Here is a 20199-nt window from a genome sequence, read left to right as displayed (position 1 = left end):
ACCAAGGTGTCAGAGGGTGGGGTTCTGGTGAGGCCTCTCTTTCTAGCTTGCAGATGGCCACCTTCTTGCTGTGTCCTCTCATTTCTTTCCTTCTGCATGTGCAGAGAGGGAGAAATTTGGTATCTCTTCCCCTTCTTGTAACAACACTAGTCTTGTTGGATTAGGACCTCAGCCTTATGACCTCATTTAACCTTAATTATCTCCTTAAAGGCCTCATGTCCAAATACAGTCATGTTGGGGGTTGGGACTCCAACATATGAATTTTGGGGACACAATTCAGCCCATAACAAGATTAGAGATCAAGAACAGAAATGGAAAGACACAAGTATGTTAGGAGCATGACTGGGACCTGGAGCAATTAATGCTATCGTGTTAGAGAAAAGTAGATGAACTCAAGAAATGCTTAGAGGTAGAAACATTAGAACTTGTAAATGGTTTGGATGTGGGAGGTGATGCCACTGCTAAGGTGGAAAAGCCAAGGAGAGGAAAGACTCGGAAGAGGAAAGCAAGTGTACAGTGTTGGAATCGTTATATCTGAGAAATCTGTGAGCCACTAATAGTGGAGATGTTTGACAGTTAGATATAAAGACTGGAACTCAGAAGAGAGACTTGGAGAGAAGATACAAATTTGGGAATCGTTGGCCTAAAAACTGTCACTGATGGTGCTGTAGTGAATGAAGCATCTCCAAAAGAGAAAGCCCACCGCACAGTAACATTTAATGGATTGGGAGAGAAAGGGGCATCTAAAAATTGAATTAAGAAAGAGACAGAGAGGCAAGAATAAAACCAGAGAAGTGTGTTTCCAGAGGTGGAGAGGGTTTTTAAAAGGGGTTATGTATCTGCGTTGGAGCACCCAAGACCATCCCCAAGTTCAATAATTCTCTAGAAGGACTCACAGGACTCAGCATAGAGCTGTACTCACGACCATGACTTATTACAGTGAAAGGACACGAAACAAAATCAGCAAAGGGAAAAGGCACGGGAATGAAATTCAAAGGAAACTAGGCACAAGCTTCCCAGTGTTCTCTCCTGGGAGCAGTCACACAGGACATGCCTAATTCCCCCAGAAGTTGTGACAACACTAGTGAAGTGCGGCCAACCAGCGTAGCTCATTAGAGACTCCACGGCCAGAGGTTTACTTGGAGGCTGGTCAGGTAGGCACCCTCTGCATGGTGCAATCAAAATGCCAGGGTCCTTGCAGGAAAGCAGGTGTTCAGCGTAAATCCTGCTGTCTGCACAGACAGCTTAGGTATAGGGAGCCACTCGTATTAGTTCTGGGAGTGGTAGGAACCCTCCTGAAATTCAGTTTTCCCAGTTGCTTCCCAAGGGCCAACCTTGCAAACAGGCCTTCCTAAGGATAAGCAGTCAGACCTGTTTTGTTAACTCTTTTCTGCACAGCGTCAAAGGGTAAGATGTTGTTTATGAGGGTTAAAGCTAGAGGGAGCTAAGAGCCTGATTAAATAGCGTGACAGGGCTCTGACTGGTGATGTAAAGTGGTCTCTGATAGGGTAGGGTAAGCTAGTTTGCCACGGGTTGAGGCATAAGCAAGGGTTAAATAATTGAAAATAGTCAGTGTAGAAAACTCTTTGCAAAAAGATTTGGCTGTGAAGGGGAGCACAGAGAGCGTAGTAGCTAGGAGTGAAAGTTGGGTAAGTGTGTTTGTTTTTAAACAAGGAAGTCTGGAGCATATTGCAAACATAGTATGTACAAGTTGGCAGAGAAGGAGAGGTTAAAGGTACCAAAAAGAAAGAAGATAATCAAATGAATGACAGTTCTGAGGAGGCATCAGTGTACCAGAGGGAAGACTGGCCTTAGACTGGAGGAGGGGCTTTGCTTTCACTTTGACAAAAGGCAAGGCAGAACAGGTGGGTTTAGGGGCAGGGAGATTTGAGGTTTTCCTAAGAAGTTGAAATAGTTTGCTTCTGTTAGCATTTGTTTACTCAAAGAAATAGAAGACTAGATTTTCTGCTGTGAGTCCCACAGAGGTAAGTGCTGGAAGATTAAAGAAAATGGGACAGAGTTGAGTACAGAAACACAATAGAAGTGACAGTCTGGTTAAGGTTGGTGACCACAAATTTATAACTGCAGTGGATGCCTAGTTGGAGGACTTCTTCAGAGAAAATTGAGAAGGAAGAGGTCTGTAGTGGGGATAGGCTATAATTCCACTTAGGAAACCATATGAAGATGATGTGGCACTTAGAAACGTTAACAGACGTGGACCCAAAGCAGCTCTGAAAAGGTTAAGGTGGGAAGCAGGGAGGTAAATCTTTTAAAAAATTTAAAAGAGGATTTATTCTGACTTGGCTTTCTTGTCTTTCATCTCAGAAAAAGGTGCTGGAGGGAGGGGAGGATTGGTAGTTTGGGATGAGCAGATGCAAACTATCGTATATAGGATGGATAAACAACGAGGTCCTACTGTATAGCACAGGGAACTCTATTCAATATTCTGTGATAAACCATAATGGAAAAGAATATGAAAAAGACTATATATGTATAACTGAATCACTTTGCTGTATAGCAGCAATTAATACAACATTGTAAATCAACTATACTTCAGTAAAACTTTTTTTAAATACATAGAAAAAGATGGGGGATCTGGGAGTTCAATTCGATCCAAACAACATTTACCGAGCACTTGTTATATAACCAGTTTTATTTCTTTATTATAATCACATTTATCTCCTCCCAGGCCCTAAAGGAAACCATACTGCTTTTGACTATCATGTCTTTTGTTCCCTTTTCTGAAATGATTGACAAGTTGATGTCCCATTTAACTAGAATATTCTTCTATGGTCTGGATAGTAAAGATGCGGTCGTAGAGGGAGATTATTTTGTATTATAAAATAAACAATAGTTTCATTTATGTATAAAAAATAAAATAAAATTCAAAAATTAAAAAAAAAACACAATAGTTTCATTTACCATGACATAAAAAGAGATAATTAAATCAAAAGTAAAAGGGATAGCTTTAATTATCTGCTCTCCCATAGGGATAATAATAATAATAATGTTTTACATTATTTGGAAATAGTATGATATTTTGTTTTAGTTTTGGTGTTGTTTTTTTTTTTCAGGTACACGGGCCTCTCACTGTTGTGGCGTCTCCCGTTGCGGAGCACAGGCTCTGGACGCGCAGGCTCAGCGGCCATGGCTCACGGGCCCAGCCGCTCCACGGCATGTGGGATCTTCCCGGACCGGGGCACGAACCCCGCGTCCCCTGCATCGGCAGGCGGACTCTCAACCACCGCGCCACCAGGGAAGCCCTGGAAATAGTATGATATTTTCCTAGAGTTCCCTTGTGATTATACATAAAACATTCTGGCTTTATATTATTCAGGTTGTATATTCTAACTTCTCATAGTTCATTATAATGCATCTCACTAATCAGTTATTTCCTTGCTCTACAGCCATTCAAGTTTTATTTGTTGGGCTTGTTATAGATAGTGCACATTACAGAAGCAATGCTGGGAGTTGCTATTTCCTCTATTTTAGTAAAGCTGGGCTTTAATGAGGTGTCTGGCTGATACACTGCCCAGAATTTAGATGACAAAATCAAGCTCTCATTTGAAAATGAGGATCTAGACTTTGCTAAAAATGCCACAGTACTATAGCAGTCTGGACTGACAAGAGAACAAAAAGCTATTTTTAACATTCATTTTATGGTGATGTTATTCTTGAATATGTAGACATATTCTGACGAGAGCATTTCCATTTTAAACTTAGGGAAAGGCTTGAGTGTAGGAATAAATTGAGAAAATAGTGTAGCATTTCATCTGTATTTCTCATTCAATCTCAGCAACCCAAAAAAGAGAAATATTCTAAAATCAGATGTGCCAAAATTCATGTGGAAGAAATAAAAACTTCTACAATGACACTGTGTTTATCTGTTTAGCTGACATCCTAAGAAGCAGACTGTCACAGATCGATCACACTGTATTTAATAAATATGTTCCTAAACATTTTAATGCAACAACTATATAGTTAGGGCCACTGTATACCAAGAACAATACTAACATCGATAGAAGATACAAATGAAGCACGGTCTGTGCCTCCTGGAATATAATCGTGCAGAGGAAAAGTGAAATGCATGACATTTTTGATGAGTGCAAGACAAGCTGAATAAAAGCCTGAATAAGTGGCAGAGAAAGGCTTGAGTAGGGAGTGATCACTCTGGCCTGTAAGATCCAGTTATTATTCCAGGAAGCAGCGGCTCCAGAATAATGCTCCAGAATAAACTCTGCCATGATTGAGCCATTTCCATCTCTGGCGTAATCCTCATCCATTCCCTCATATGAAACTTCTGGATTAGGCTACAGACTACTTAATGTTACCCCCAAACCCCATTTGGTTTGATGCCTCCATGATTTGCACTTGCTACTCCTTCTGCCTAGAAAGCTGTACCCAACTCTTCACCCTATATTGACGGCAAATTTCTAGCCATTCAAAAGCAACTCAAACATCATTTACTCTGCGATGCTTCTCAGACCCCACTTGGCTGGATCGGGAAACCCCTTCTGTGTGTTGCTAAGATATCTTCCTTTACCTCTGTCCTAGAAGTTACCACAATGTCCTGAAATTGCCTTCTCCTTGACGGTCTGTAAGCTCATCAAAGGCAGCATATCCTTGGTCTATAAATGGGCTCCATCACCAGCCCCTAGAATGATGCCTGGCCCCTCAAGGGTACTCCAAAAAATTATCACATGGTTGAATGATAAGAAGAATATTCTAGTTAAATGGGACATCAACTTGTCAATCGTTTCAGAAAAGTGAACAAAAGACATGATAGTCAAAAGCAGTACGGTTTCCTTTAGGGCCTGTGAGGAGATAAATGTGATTATAATAAATAAATAAAACTAGGTTCTATGGAAAAACTAGGATGACACATATAAATTGTGAAAAAACGATACACAACGTAATTTTTTGGATGTGTAGGTACTATCTGCTAGTCATTCCTGAATTCAGTAACCCATTTACTCCTCAAATAACTTTGCCGTGTAAGTATTATGATGGGTTACAGGCACTTTCTACTTTAAAATTGTCTAAATTCTATCATATTCGGTCGAATTTGATCGATATTTTCATTATAAAACAATACGTACACATAACGGTATAAAATGCATTGAAAAAAGCCATGACATGATTGCTATTCTCACTTACTTCACAGCTAACCTCACACTTGTAACGATTTGCATTTTTAGATCTCTAGCGGTTAACCATATTTTAATAATATGGATACAAGTCCATTGCTTGATTTACCATCTTAGGATAGTGTTCTTTTATTCAGCTATTGAAGACTAAAAATTCAGTTCACCACCCACCAAGTCTTTCCCTTTATTCTAAGTTCTGAGAGAGATTATTTTAGTTCTACACATTTCGTTAAAGTATAAATAAAATACCTGGGCCAGTATTTTTGTTCCATCAACTTTAAACCTAAAAAAGAGAAGAAAATTCATACACCAATCTACTCTACTCTCTCCACACCCTCTTTCCTCCTGTACCATTATCGGAGTTTCAAGACTTATGAAATTTACTTTACAGTATAAAACCAAAATTCAGATACCTCACAGTTTGAGATTCTAAAAATCAGAATGCCAATAAACAGTATTAATATTTTGACTGAATACTACTCCTTTTAGAACCAAGTAGTGTGCGTGAACCTACAGAAAGAAATATAATTCAACATCATGGAGAATATGTTGATGAAAAGAGAATGTGCCTCTCATTAATCAAAATAATTATCTTTTACAATTTTCTATCAATTGTTCAAAGCATGCCACATTTTGCTTTGCTGTATATTTCAAGCATGACCTTCTTGTACAGATCTTTGTTTGTCTGATGGTTTGCAATCACGCCTCTTCTCTTTTTTTTTAAGATTTATCTATTATTTTATTCATGTTATTTTTGGCTGCATCAGGTCTTAGTTGCGGCACGCACGATCTTTGTTGAGGCATGCGGGACCTTTTGTTGTGGTGCGTGGGCTTCTCTCTAGCTGTGGCGGGCGGGTTTTCTCTTCTCTAGTTGTGGCGCGCAGGCTCCAGGGCGCGTGAGCTCTGTAGTTTGCGGCACGCGGGCTCTCCAGTTGAGGCGTGCGAGCTCACTAGTTTTGGCACATGGGCTCAGTAGTTGTGGCACGCAGGCTTAATTGCCCTGCGGCACGTGGGATGTTAGTTCCCTGACCAGGGTTCGAACCCGCATCCCCTGCATTGTAAGGTGGATTCTTTACCACTGGACCACCAGGGAAAAGTCCCATGTCTCTTCTCTTGATTAAAAGAAATCATGTTTTCTTTATAGCATCACTGAAATCTTCCAACTTTAAAGCAGTAATATTTGATGAATAAGGCCACTTCCATCTTTTAGTCAGTCTTCTTTGTACCGGCTTTTCCTCTCCCCAGAACAGCCATAACCCAGAACAAGGCCTGGATCCTGGGGTGAAGACACTGTGGAACAGTCATAGCTCTTTAACCTGTAACTTAAGCATGTGGCATCATTTGTTATCTCAGCATTATGTAGCCCATTCTGACTGATATGGGCTTGATATGCATGGCTGAGATTTTTTTTAAGTAATTTTGAATTACTATTCCAGCATCTAATACTTTTGAGGAAAGGTTTGATACCAATTTAACTATCATTTATTTGCTATTGAGATATTTTCTCAAGAAAATTTAAGATCTTGTCTTTGGTGTTCTGAACTTTCACAAGAATGTGTCTAGGTATCAACCTTGTTTCATTCATACTTCAATTAAGCATTTCTGATTCCCTCTAGTTCCAATAAATTTTATTATTTTCCTCCTTCATTAATTAATTTTCCTCCTTAATTTCCCTTTTCTTTTTTTCTTTTTTAAATTGAAGTGTAACTGATGTACAAAATCATGTAAGTTACATGTATACAATATAGTGATTCACAATTTTAAAAGTCATATTCCATTTATAGCTATTATAAAATATTGGCTGTATTCCCTCTGTTGTACAATATATCCTTGTACCTTATTTCATACAAAACAGCTTGTTTTGTATGAAATAAGGTACCTATACCTATACCTCTATATTGCCCCTCCCCTCTTCCTTCTCCCCACTGGTAACCACTAGTTTGTTCTCTGTATCTGTGAGTCTGTTTCTTTTGTGTTATATTCAGTGGTTTATGTTTTTAGATTCCACATATAAGTGATATCAGACAGTATTTGTCTTTCTCTGTCTGACTTATTTTAGTTGGTGTAATACCATCCAAGTCCATCCATGTTGTTGCAAATGGCAAAATTTCTTTTTTTATGGCTGAATAGTATTCCATTGTGTGTGTGTGTGTGTGTGTGTGTGTGTGTGTGTGTGTACACACATATCTTCTTTATCCATTCATCTGTTGAGGGACACTTAGGTTGCTTCCATATACTGGCAATTATAAATAATGTTGCTATGAAGATTGGGGTGTATGTATCTTTTTGAATTAGTGTTTTTGTTTTCTTCAGATATATACCCAGGAGTGGAATTTCTGGATCATATGGTAGTTCAATTTATAGTTTTTTGAGATGCCTCCATACTGTTTTCCACAGTGGCTGCACCAATTTACATTCCCACCAACAATATATGAGGGTTCCCTTTTCTCCACATCCTTGCCAACATGTTATTTGTGTTCTTTTTGATGACAGCCATTCTGATAGGTGTGAGGTGATAGCTCATTGTGGTTTTGACTTGCATTTCCCTGATGATTAGTGATGTTGAGCATCTTTTCATGTGCCTGTTGGCCATCTGCATGTCCATTTTGGAAAAATGTCTATTCAAGTCTTCTGCCCATTTTTTTAAATCAGATTTTTTTTTTTTGATGTAGAGTTGTATGAACTGTTTATATTTGTTGGATATTAACCCCTTATCGGGCAAATCATTTGCAAATATTTTCTCCCATTCTGTAGGTTGTCTTTGTTTTGTCGCAGGTTTCCTTTGCTGTGCAAAAACTTTTAAGTTTAATTAGGTCCCATTAATTCACTTTTTGCTTTTATTTCCTTTGCTTTAGGAGATAGATCCAAAAAGATACTGCTGCAATTTATGTCAAAGAGTGTTCTACCTATGTTCTTCTCTAGGATTTTTATGGTATGTGGTCTTACACTTAGGTCTTTAATTCATTTTGAGTCTATTTTTGTATATGGTGTTAGAGAATATTCTATTTTCATTCTTTTACATGTAGCTGTCCAGTTTTCCCAGCACCACTTATTGAAGAGACTGTCTTTTATCCACTGTATATTCTTGCCTCATTTGTCATAGATTAATTGACCATAGATGTGTGGGTTTATTTCTGCTCTCTGTTCTGTTCCATTGATCTATATATCTCTTTTTGTGCCAGTACCATACTGTTTTGATTACTGTAACTTTGTAGTGTATTCTGAAGTCAGGGAGTGTGATACTCCAGCTCCATTCTTCTTTCTCAAGATTGTTTTGGCTATTCGATGTCTTTTGTGTTTCCATACAAATTTTAAAATTATTTGTTCTAGTTCTGTGAAAAAACTTTAATGATGGTAATTCTTCCAATCCAAGAACATGGTATATCTTTACATCTGTTTGTGTTGTCTTCAATTTCTTTCATCCGTGTCTTACAGTTTTCTGAGTGCAGGTCTTTTACCTCCTTAGGTAGATTTATTTCTAGGTATCTTACTGTGATAGCAAATGGGACTGTTTCCTGAATTTCTCTTTCTGATAGTTTGTTGTTAGTGTATAGAAATGCAACAGATTTCTCTATATTAATTTTGTATCCTGCAACTTTACCAACTTTGTTGATGAGCTCGAGTAGTTTTCTGGTGGCATCTTTAGGATTGTCTATGTATAGTAACATGTCATCTGCAAACAGTGACACTTTTACTTCTTCCTTTCTGTTTTTGATTCCTTTTAATTTCTTTTTCTTTTCTGATTGCTGTGTCCATGTATCTCAGGCTGCTCTCTTGCTTAGGAAGTTACCAAATTAGTTTTTCTGAATATTGAATAAAACTATGAATCTGTTCATTACTAGATGAAAATTTTTAATTATACTAAGATATTTAGGCAAGAATGATATAAGAAGGGAAGGAAAGAGGACTAAATTTGTTGATCACCTACTGAGTGCCAAGAACTGAGTGAGAGAGATTCTTTATTTGCATAACCTCATTTAACCTGTACAATAACTCTGTTAGGTGTCACTATCTCCAATTTATAAAGGTATATATTGGGGCTCAGGGAGTTTAAATAAATTGTCCATGTCATAGGACTAATAAGTTGTAGAACCAACTTTGGATGTGTCTGGCTTCAAATCACCTGCTAGTTCCTTCACAGCATGCTGAATGATTTTAAATGGTTTAGACTGAATGCTGTAACACTGTAGTTTGTTTGTATCTTGTTATTTCTCAAAATAAGAGAATAACACAATAAATTGATGTTATTTATTTGCAATTTCCAAACTCAGAGAAATTCTATATAAAGGAGACATTTTTAAGATGCATTTTATCAGTGGCATAAATAGTGGGTATACTGTTTCCCTGTTGTTCACTGAAATCCAAGCAGTTATATATTCTTCTCCTCTCTGTAGATTATTCAGAGATAGTGACAAAGATGCAAATATTAGCATTGTTCAATGTCAAATCAAGGCTAAAACAACAGATGCTGTGCATTGGTTCCCACAAACTATGAGACAGACAGTAAAGGAGGTTAAACCTAATTCAGTCCTCCCCCACCATATCCTCTTCACCAATCAAATATTAGCAAAGGATAGCTCAAGTGCCATTCACTTCATTCAGTCAAAAAGCAGTATGTTTCTTCCTTCCCCAGTGAGTTAGGGTATACATGATATTATCAGTGCATGCCAGACATTGTGAATTTTGTGTTGGTGGGTCTTACTTTTTTTTTTTCCAATTTCTTTAAATATTTTGGAGCTTTGTTCTGAGATGCAGTTAAATCACTTGTTTTATCTTTTTGAGACTTGCTTTTAAATGTGTTAGTTGGGGATAAAATAGCCTTTAATTGGGGGCTTTTGAAGACCCCTTTTGAGGTACATATATTAGGAGATATTTCCACTTTGGCTGCTTGGAAACAAACTATTTCTGGACTTGTATGTGCTCTGAGTATTATACTTCCTGCTGCTTTTTGATAATTCTTTGCTTGGTATTGGTAGTTCCTTCACATGTACTAATCAGTACTTAGGTAAAGACCTAAGGAAAACCCTCTGAAGAACTTTAGAACTAACTCTCTCTGAAGCTATTTTGTCTCTAGTATTCTGCCTCATAAATTCTAGTTGTCTTGGTCTACCTGAAATTCAAATGTGTTTGCCTCAACTCAGAAAGACTGCCAGGCTCCATTTTGGTTCCCCTCCCTACATCATTGCCTGAAAATTCTCTCCAGTCTGTGGGCTGGGACAATCATAGGACTCATATTTGTTGGTACCTTTTCTCTGGAGGATCATCGTTTTGCACTCTCTTGGTATGACAATATCTAGGTCCATCCATGTTGCTGCAAATGGCATTATTTCATTCTTTTTTGTGGCTGAGTAATATTCCATTGTGTATATGTAACAAATCTTTATACTTTACTTAGGTTGCTTCCATGTCTTGGCTATTGTAAATAGTGCTGCAATGAACACTGGGGTGCATGTATCTTTTTGCATTATGGTCTTCTTCAGATATATGCCCAGGAGTGAGATTGCAGGATCATGTGGTAGCTCTATTTTTAGCTTTTTAAGGAACTTCCATACTGTTCTCCATAGTGGCTGTACCAATTTACATTCCCACCAACAGTGGAGGAGAGTTCCCTTTTCTCCACATCCTTTTCAGAATTTATTATTTGTAAACTTTTTGATGATGGCCATTCTGACTGGTGTGAGGTGATACCTCATTGTAGTTTTGATTTGCATTTCTCTAATAATTAGAAATGTTGAGCATCTTTTCATGTGCCTATTGTCCATCTGTATGTATTCTTTGGAGAAATGTCTATTTAGATCTTCTGCCCATTTTTTGATTGGGTTGTTTGTTTTTTATTAAACTGTATGAGCTGCTTGTATATTTTGGAGCTTAATCCCTTGTCAGTCCCATTGTTTGCAAATATTTTCTCCCATTCTGTAGGTTGTATTTACATTTTGTTTAGTTTCCTTTGCTGTGCAAAAGCCTTTAAGTTTAATTAGGTCCCATTAGTTTATTTATTTATTTATGGCTGCGTTGGGTCTTTGTTGCTGCATGTGGGCTTTCTCTAGTTGTGACGAGTGTGGGCTACTCTTCATTGCAGTGTGTGGGCTTCTCACTGTGGTGGTTTCTCTTGTTGTGGAGCATGGGTTCTAGGCACATGGTGTCAGTTAAGTGTGGCTCGCGGGCTCTAGAGTGCAGGCTCAGTAGTTGTGGCACACAGACTTAGTTGCTCTGTGGCATGTGGGATCTTCCCAGACCAGGGATCGAACCCACATCCCCTGCATTGACAGGCAGATTCTTAACCACTGCACTACCAGGGAAGTCCCCCATTCGTTTATTTTTGCTTTTATTTCCTTTGCTTTGGAGAAAGATCCAAAAAGTTACTGCTGCTATTTATGTCAAAGAATGCTCTTCCTATGTTTTCCTCTAGAAGTTTTACAGTGTCTGGTCTTACATTTAGGTCTTTAATCCATTTTGAGTTTATTTTTGTGTTTGGTTTTAGAGAATGTTCTAATTTCATTCTTTTACATGTAGCTGTCCAGTTTTCTCAGCATCACTTATTTAAGAGACTGTCTTTTCTACATTGTATATTCTTGCCTCCTTTGTCACAGATTAATTGACCTTAGGTGTGTGGGTTTATTTCTGGGCTTTCTATCCTGTTCCACTGATCTATGTGTCTGTTTTTGTGCCAGTGCCATACTGACTTGATGACTGTAGCTTTGTAGTATAGCCTGAAGTCAAGGCATCTGATTCCACTAGCTCCATTTTTCTTTCTCAAGATTGCTTTTGCTATTCAGGGTCTTTTGTGGTCTGCACTCTCTATTTTTCAATATCTGAAAAGTATCACTTCACATATTTTATCTTTTTTAGTTGTTTAAGACAGGAGAGTGTCTTAGCTCTGTACCATAAATTGGATGGCTTCAAAAAGAGACATTTATTTCTCACAGCTCTGGAGGATGGGTAGTTTAACATCAAGATGCCAAGAGATTTAGTTTTTTTTTTTTTTTTTCTTTTGGCTGTGCCACGCAACTTGCAGGATCTTAGTTCACTGACCAGGGATGGAACCCAGGCCCCAGCAGTGAGAGCACCAAGTCCTAACCACTGGACCGCCAGGGAATTCCCTGTATTTAGTTCTTGGTGAGGACTCTCTTCCTAGCTTGCAGACAGCTGCCTCCTTGCTTTGTTCTCACATAGTGGGGATAGAGAGAGTAAGCAAGCTCTGGTCATTCTTCCTTTTCCTATAAGGACACTGTGTGGCTGAACCTCACTGACTCCATTTTGTTAGCTCCATCTTAGGTCCCACAGCCCTATCCCCTGCCCTTTCTGCATGACTGAGCTGCTCACAAGGAATGAGCCTTCAGTTGATATGAAAGCTGGAAGAATGCCTTTTGCTGATGCAGATGGTTACCTCGGGGGAGGAAAAACCCCTGGTTCCCATTGGTGTGAATATGATTCTCCCTTAGTAGTCAGATCCTGTCTTTAGCTTTGGCCCTTTTAAATCCCCTTGTACCCCTTTTGGTGGTGTAGAATACAGCTGTAAATGCTTCTAGATTGCAGTCCAACTGATCCTGCCTGTATGTGAGTTACCCACAATAAACTTCAGAATTGCATTTCACAGAGTTGCCTGCTTCATTTTTCCAGTCTTAAAGTTCCTTCTCAGTTTGGAGAATATTATTCAATATCTCTGCCCTACAACAGACATTAATCCCATCAGGGGGTCCCTATTCTTATGACCTCATTTAAAAAGGTCCCACCTCCTAATACCATCACATCGAGGGTTAGGGCTTAAACATATGAATTTTAGTGAAACACATACATTCAGTCCATATAGAGAGAAATTCAATCTTGCTACTCTTGATTGGGAGTGGAAGTTGTTCCTCTGCAATTTTTAGTTATGTTATGTCCACTTGGTTTTGGTCAAAAACTAGCTGTTGGTCAGAACACAAGTATAGATAGCTTTGCTTTCCACTCATCCCTATTTTAGGCCACAATAAATCAGTCCAAAGATCACAAATTTTAAAAATGTATTTTAAAGTATCCGGAACATCTTGTGGGAGAAAAAAGCCAATACTTAGAGGATGTAGGGCTTATGTCAAACACCTATATTCTTTTGACATCACACCCAGAAATTTTACACCCTTTTGATAAAGGCTTACTTAAATAAGATGAAAGATATTTTATCATGCAGATTTCTTCTCAAGTATTCACTCATATTTGAAATATATTTGAATAAAAAAGACAGTCACACAGTAAAATAGGTGTGGTGGTCTATATACAGAAAACAGCTGGCTTATTGATAAGCAGGCCGGTTAGGAAATGAGGTCCCACGTCCAGCCAAATTGCTTGAGAGTAATTTAAAGGCCAAACACAATCAAATAAAAATATCAGGGCTATTCACTGTGTACAGCTAAGAAAGACAACAAATAAAAACCAATTTCAGAGTACTTCTCAGGCACTCAGACCTGGAAGACATATCTCCAGTGAGTCAGAATAGCAGGGCAAGGCTGTAGTTGTAGTTTGCATTCAGTAAATCAGTGGCCTGTGCAGCCTTTACAGTTCAAGAAAACCTCTGTGTTAGTTTTGAAAGCCCCCAACATTTCAAAGGCCCATCTTTTTCTTCATGTATGCTATGACACAGAAGCCCTGTTTTACCACACATTTACTGACTACTTCAAGCAGTGTGTGCTGATTATGGGATGTACAATGAGAAGCAACAGCAGTCCTATATCTGATGGATAAGGAGGTTTAAAACAGTATGTCCAAATATTTACAACCCAAGGCACTGTGGGTTATATCCCGCAAGGATGGTCTGAAAAAGAATGTATAAGGGAAGACAGCTCTGAACTAGTCTGTAAGGGAAGCTTTTGTAGAGAAGGTAGCCTTCAAATTAGATGTGGGCAGGATTTCTGTAGGAGGAGTTAGGAGTGGGGTGGGAACTTACTAAAGGTAGAGGCAGCAAACCATAAGGTGGTGATTTAAAAGGGCAAGTCCCTGGTGTACATAGAAGGTCAACCCGAAGGACTAATGGTGGAAACATCTGGAGAGAAAAGCTGGTCACAGGGTTATAATGAACTCTACATGATAGACTAAAAGGTAGCTGTGGCAAGCTAGGTCACCTCTGCGTTCCCTCCTCTAATACATCTGGGTTCAGGACCAAGTTCACAGCTTCACGTGGTATGGATTAAGGAAAAGGAGTCACTGGGAAGCTTCCATAAGCCAAAGGTAAGCAAGGGAAAAGAAGCCAGGGAGTCCCCGGTACTCCCTTCATGCCGCAGAGAATTGTATTGGGGTCAAGGCAGTGCTGAACTTGCCCAGTTTCTATGCACCAGTCATCAGATTACTTTCCTCTGTTACTCTCACTTCTTACAGGATAAGTATGGGAAACTAGCCCATCAGTGGATGTATTAGTCAGGGTTCTCCAGAGAAACAGAATCCATAGGATATATATATATATATATATATATATATATAAAGATTCAGTATGAAGTATTGACTCATGTGATTACGGAGGCTGAGAAGTCCCATTATCTGCCATCTGCAAGCTGGAAACCCAGGAAAATCAGTGGTGTAATCCCGGCCCAAGGGCAGGAGAAGACTGATGTCCCAGCTCAAGCAACCAGGCAGGAATCAAAAAGGAGGGATTTCTACTTTCTCGGCCTTTTTGTTCTCTCCAGGCCCTTGACAGAATGGGTGATGCCTCCATATTGGGGAGGGCCATTTGCTTTACTGAGTCCACTGATTCAAATATTCTTCTCAGTCAAAAGCACCCTCACAGACACACCCAGAAATAATTTTAATCTGGGTACCTCATGGCCCAGTCAAGCTGACACATAAAATTAAGCATCACAGTGGGTAAATGCTCAGACTACCTAGTCATATTGAGTCTGAATTTGTGGTGCCAGGTATTTATAGGAAGCATCTGGGGAAGGCAGATAGCCTTGATCTGGAGCCCTTGGGACCTATGAGGTGTTGCTGTATCCTCTGTGGAAAGAGGAAACCATATGGGAGGCTGAGTTTTGATGGAGGTCGCAAGTCCCAGCTAGCTGCCAGGGTTACTTTGGGGGCAATTCTGCTTATTATATCATCAAAGGATTGGAATTAAGTGGATTAACAGATGTGACAAATCCAAAAATCTTCAAGCGCCAAACAGAATAAAAGAGTAAAGGAAGTAATGGGGTTTGTGACATAATGGAAAGAGAAAGAACATTCAGTGTTAAAACTGTAAACACACACACACACACGCGTGCACGCACACACACACATATTCATCCTGTTCAGGCCTTTAACACTCCGTGTCCTGATTTTGCCAGTAGCAATTGCTGATACTAATATAGGTAGTGGGGCTCTGAAATCAAAGAGATAATTGAGGAGACTACTGAATTACACCAAACAAGATATAGGACAATGACAATGAAAATGGGGGACGGAGTGTAGATATTAGCCAAGAACCTGAATAGCGAAGGTCAACAGAATTTGCTGACCCATCAGAGGAGTGAAAAAGAGGGAAGAGTCAAGGATGACTCAACTCATGAAAACAGGTGACTAAGAACATGACAGTATCATTAAGAGTATTAAGAAATTTAGAAGAAGAGCTGGTTTTGTGAGAAGTGGGCAATAATCTGGGCTTTAGACACGTGAGATTTGAGAAGTCAGCCAGAATACCTAGAACACGTTCTGTACACCAGGCACTCTGCCAAGCAGTTGCTATAAAATATCCATGTAGTGCTTATAATTATTCTATGCACTAGAAACTATTATTATTACCTCCTGTTTTATTGGGAGGAAAATGAAGACTTAGAGAAATTAAAGTGATTTGCTAATTATACCGTTCATCTATCAAAGCCCAAACAACAAAGTCTTTCTGACGTCAAAGCTAATCAACCACTAAATAAATACACAAGTTCCAAACAAAAGACCAGATCTCAAGCTCCATCTGAAGGCACGGACAGAGAGAAACCCTGCCTACCCTATCATGAGAGAAACTACAGGGAGAAACTGAAGTTGTTTGAAGGGAACATATAGCAATCAAGAGAAAGATGGCCATGAACAAAATGTTGAGATAGTCGAATTTGGGTGGATAGTGGGAAGGAGGAAAGAGTAAGAACATGGAGAAGGAGAGGAAACCAGAAGACAGAAGTGGGTCTGAGTCACAGAAATAAATTTCAAGAAAAATCCGTAATTCACAGTGTAAATTCTTGCCAGGGAGAAAAACAAGTGGAAGGGTATTGGAAACTTCGGGATAACGATGACAAATACTTAAAGGTGCTTATTATATGTCAGGAACTGTTTTAACTACTTTATACATATTAATTGTATAATAATCACAAGCTTATTATCCCATTTTACAGATCGAAAGCTGATGCAGAGAGAAGCAATCACCAAAGTCAGCCAACTAGTAAGTGTCGGAGCTGCAATGCCACCCACAGAGTCTGGTACAAGCACGTACATCCTTCTCCATCATGCCACAGTTTCAGGAGAATGGCACTTACGCTGACCAGACTATAGCATGCTTAAAACAAATGGTTAAGTAAGTGATAGCTTTTCCCATCTGGATGTGTAGTGATGGTTTACGGAATAACCTGGCTTGCATTCTTCCTTTTCTGCATTTTTTCCTTTCCAATCCTAAAAAAATACTTCCAGGAGTCCAGGAAAGGTCAGTTGTACTTGTGTTGCCATGGCAACGTGCAGCTTCTGTGGCCCTGGGGCTGCGAGATCTTGACAAATGGGCTGAGACCTCAAAGGCCAGGACCATCACTACTGTGAGGGCTTCTTTGACTATCTGTCACTTTCCTTTTGGCATATTCTCCCCAAAAGAGCAGAGAAGCCAAAGAGCAGAGAACCATATGTTTGATAAGAAGCAGCAGAGAGGACAGTGGAGAAGAACAAGGGGTCTGAGTCAGTGCTGAACAAGAGGAGGTCCTGACATCAAACCTCTTTCATTAGGTGTCAGGCCCTTGCTCCTTGTTTTGCTTGGGTTACATAGCTCATGCTACATACATGTTGAACCCTACTTGTGCAGAATGGCAGAAAGGCACCAAAGGGAAGGAAAGATTGTAAACAACGCTCACCAATCCTCTGTCTTGCCAAAGACCCTCCTTGACCAAACGCCAGCCAGGCTCCTCCGAGCCGTCTTCTCCACGAGACCTTAACCTTGGCCTATAAAGACTTGAACAAGCACTAACATGGTTGTAATAGCTCAAGGCCACATCCCTAGTGTGACCTTAGCTCCCATTAAAGTGCCTGCCTAAGAGAACTCAAGGCTGCTAAAAGAATTTACTGTTCGTTCCAGCCAACACCTGAAGATTTGGCCCCTGCCTCCTGGGCTCTGTGGGACTGCAGGAATCCAACTTCAAGAAGCTCCAGTTAGCAAACCCAGTTGGGTTTCACGTGGACCAGCCCCTTCTAGCTTGTTGTCATTTTCCACTGACTCTACTGAGCCCCCCCTCACCCCCTGCTAATCCTTCATCCTCCCCTTCAGACACCCAGTCACAAGTCAGAAGTTGAGTTCGGTTCATGCTGGACTCTGCTTTTGCAACAGTCACTACAGATTAAAAGCTATCCCTACACTTCTAACTAGTGTCTGGCTTTCTCTTTGACAATCTCCACAGAAATATCCTCTCTAGAGCCTTTAATTTCCCTATTCATTAGTTCCTCTGCATTTTTCCATTTTAGCCCATTAGCAGGAGCAAAAGTGGGAGTGAAATTATCCTGGGGGCACTGAAAGGGCTCTGGCTCCAGAGAGGGACAGGCTAGGATTTAAATAACTGCTCTTATCATCTTGGAGCCCCAAAGCCCTAAATTCCTCATCTGTGATTTTGTTGAACTTGCGGCCTCCACACCTCCCCACCTGCTTTTTGTTTAACATGTCACATTCTTCTGCCATCGGCTCAGCAATGGTTCCATTGATGGAGGACATGTACGGAGGGGGAGAAAGCAGAGCAGAGCAGCGGAGCCGGGGTCACTGCCCTTCCTTGCTGGGCCGTGGAGGTGAGCATGGAGAGACATTGGTCCTTGAAATTGGTGTTGGAAGAACTGAAAGCAACTCTGTCTACATCAGTGGTTCCCAAACTTTGCTGCACATTGGAATCACCTGTGCATGTTTGAAAACTATGGATGCCTATAGTTCCCTTATCCAGACATTCTGATTAAACCAGGGTGAGATGGGCATCTGAATTTTGAAAAGTTCCCCAGGTGATTCTAATATGCAGCCAAGTTTGGGGACCACTGGTCTACGTCACACTTAGCCCCTTAGGCAGCTATAGTAACATTACGAACAGGCCATAACTTTTCAAAAATTTTATGCCTGTAACTCTCAGTGATAAAAGTAATAGTAGCGGTAGCAGCCTCCCGGAGTGCTTCATAGGTAACAAGTGTTTCACATTCATTCATTCATGTAACAACCCTGAGGTAGATATTATTCCTCAATTTTATAAATGGGGAATCTGAGTCTCAAATATCTTAAAAAGCATGATTCAAACTTACAAGGTAGGTAAAGAATGGGGGCAGGATCTGAACACAAGATTCACCCCAAAGCTGTTAGTCTTAACCACTATATCATACTGCCCCTACCCAGGACTCCTTGCTCTAGGTGCTTGACAAGTAGCTTTGAACATGCAGCCTAGAGACTGCCCAGAAAAGGGTTTGGCCCAGGGAAGACGGGGTCCAACAAACACATTTCTTCAAGTTGGCATGGTGGTCTTTTTCTATCTGGATCTACTATGATGTCATGCTGTTTGAGTGATCTTCCTGACCCCTAAATCTCTTAGCAACAGTGGTCAACAATCTGGCTTGGTCAACTGGGGACTGAGCTTACAGGAGACATAGCAGGTGTCAGGGTCAAAACTGATGAGTTCTAAAGGTCGACAGAAATCCTGGAAACAGATAGTAAAGCATATGAGAGGAAAGGAAGAGGAAAATAAAAATGTGTTAATTCAGCAAGTCTTGGTACATGAGAAATAGCAACGATGATGGGGATACTGCTTGATTCCAGAGACAAGGCTGTCCATGTGGAAGACAATTTCAAGCAGATGAACAGATTCTCTAATCTTCATTCTATTTATTTTGTACGAATGTGTGAATGATATGTGTCCAGAACAAAGAGAACTTCATAAATGAACACTATGAGGCACCACAAGTGGGAATATATATTTGGGCAGTGTCATCTGCTAGATGGCAGTCCTGAAAGAGCCTGGCCCAACACTTGCTAGTTGTGTGATGCTGGGCAAGTGACCTAAATGTTCTGAGCCTTTGTTTCCTCGTCTGTAAAGTGAGGACATGATTTGCTCTCATTAATCTGTTGTTGCATTAAGTAAGATAATGGCATAAACACCTTGCCCATTTCCTGGCACACAGCATGAGTTCAACACATGCTGCTTTCCTCACCTTCCTGTATCATTCTGTTCTTTTATCTCTGGAATAGAAACATATTCAAACATTTTTGTAATATGCAGCAGGTTCCGAATCACATTTAAAAACATTGCAGGTGATTAAATGTAATGGTATATATAAAAGTGTTTTGAAAATTATCAAATACTAAATGACTCTAAGGTATCATTATTTTAATTACATAATTATACACGAGTGGATTCTATCTCAAGGCTCTGACTACTACCTCCTGCTGCTGACTCTCACATCTGCATTTCTAGGACAAATCCCTAAAGGCCCCTTTTCCTTGGGGACATTCACCAATCTCCATTTTACATTTCCAAAAATGGACTGATCACCTTCCCTCCAAGTGCTTCTTCCTCTTCCTACCACTCCTATTGATTCTTGGGACAGATTTATCCTCTCTGTCTTTAGGTGATCGAGGGACAGGGTGATGGAATGAGCTGAAGAAGGATGGCTGTGGAATCAGAAGTCACAGTTTGCAATCTTGGAGAGGCAGAATAGCACATGGTGAATATCATATGTTCTGGAACCTAAAGCATCGATTCAAATGCCAGCCTCACCTCTCATAAGCTGGTGACGTCAGACAAGCTACCTGACATCACTATGCCTCAGCTGCCTCACCTGTGGAAAGGAACTAGTAATAATAGCATCACCTCAGAGTGCTGTGGTGATGATTAACTGAGCT

At 40.0% G+C, this 20199-nt stretch overlaps 1 pseudogene; it reads left to right on the top strand.

The window, feature by feature from the left end:
- The window catches only part of LOC114896591, a 129459-nt pseudogene extending 112839 nt beyond the window's left edge, over nucleotides 1-16620 (top strand).
- The last annotated feature ends 3579 nt before the right edge of the window (nucleotides 16621-20199 follow it).

The sequence above is a fragment of the Monodon monoceros genome, unplaced genomic scaffold (genome assembly GCF_005190385.1).
Source record: "Monodon monoceros isolate NGI ecotype Baffin Bay Population unplaced genomic scaffold, NGI_Narwhal_1 Super_Scaffold_16, whole genome shotgun sequence".
Classification (NCBI taxonomy): Eukaryota; Metazoa; Chordata; class Mammalia; order Artiodactyla; family Monodontidae; genus Monodon; species Monodon monoceros.
Note: the sequence above shows the minus strand (reverse complement) of the source record. Positions and strands in the feature narration are given on the sequence as shown.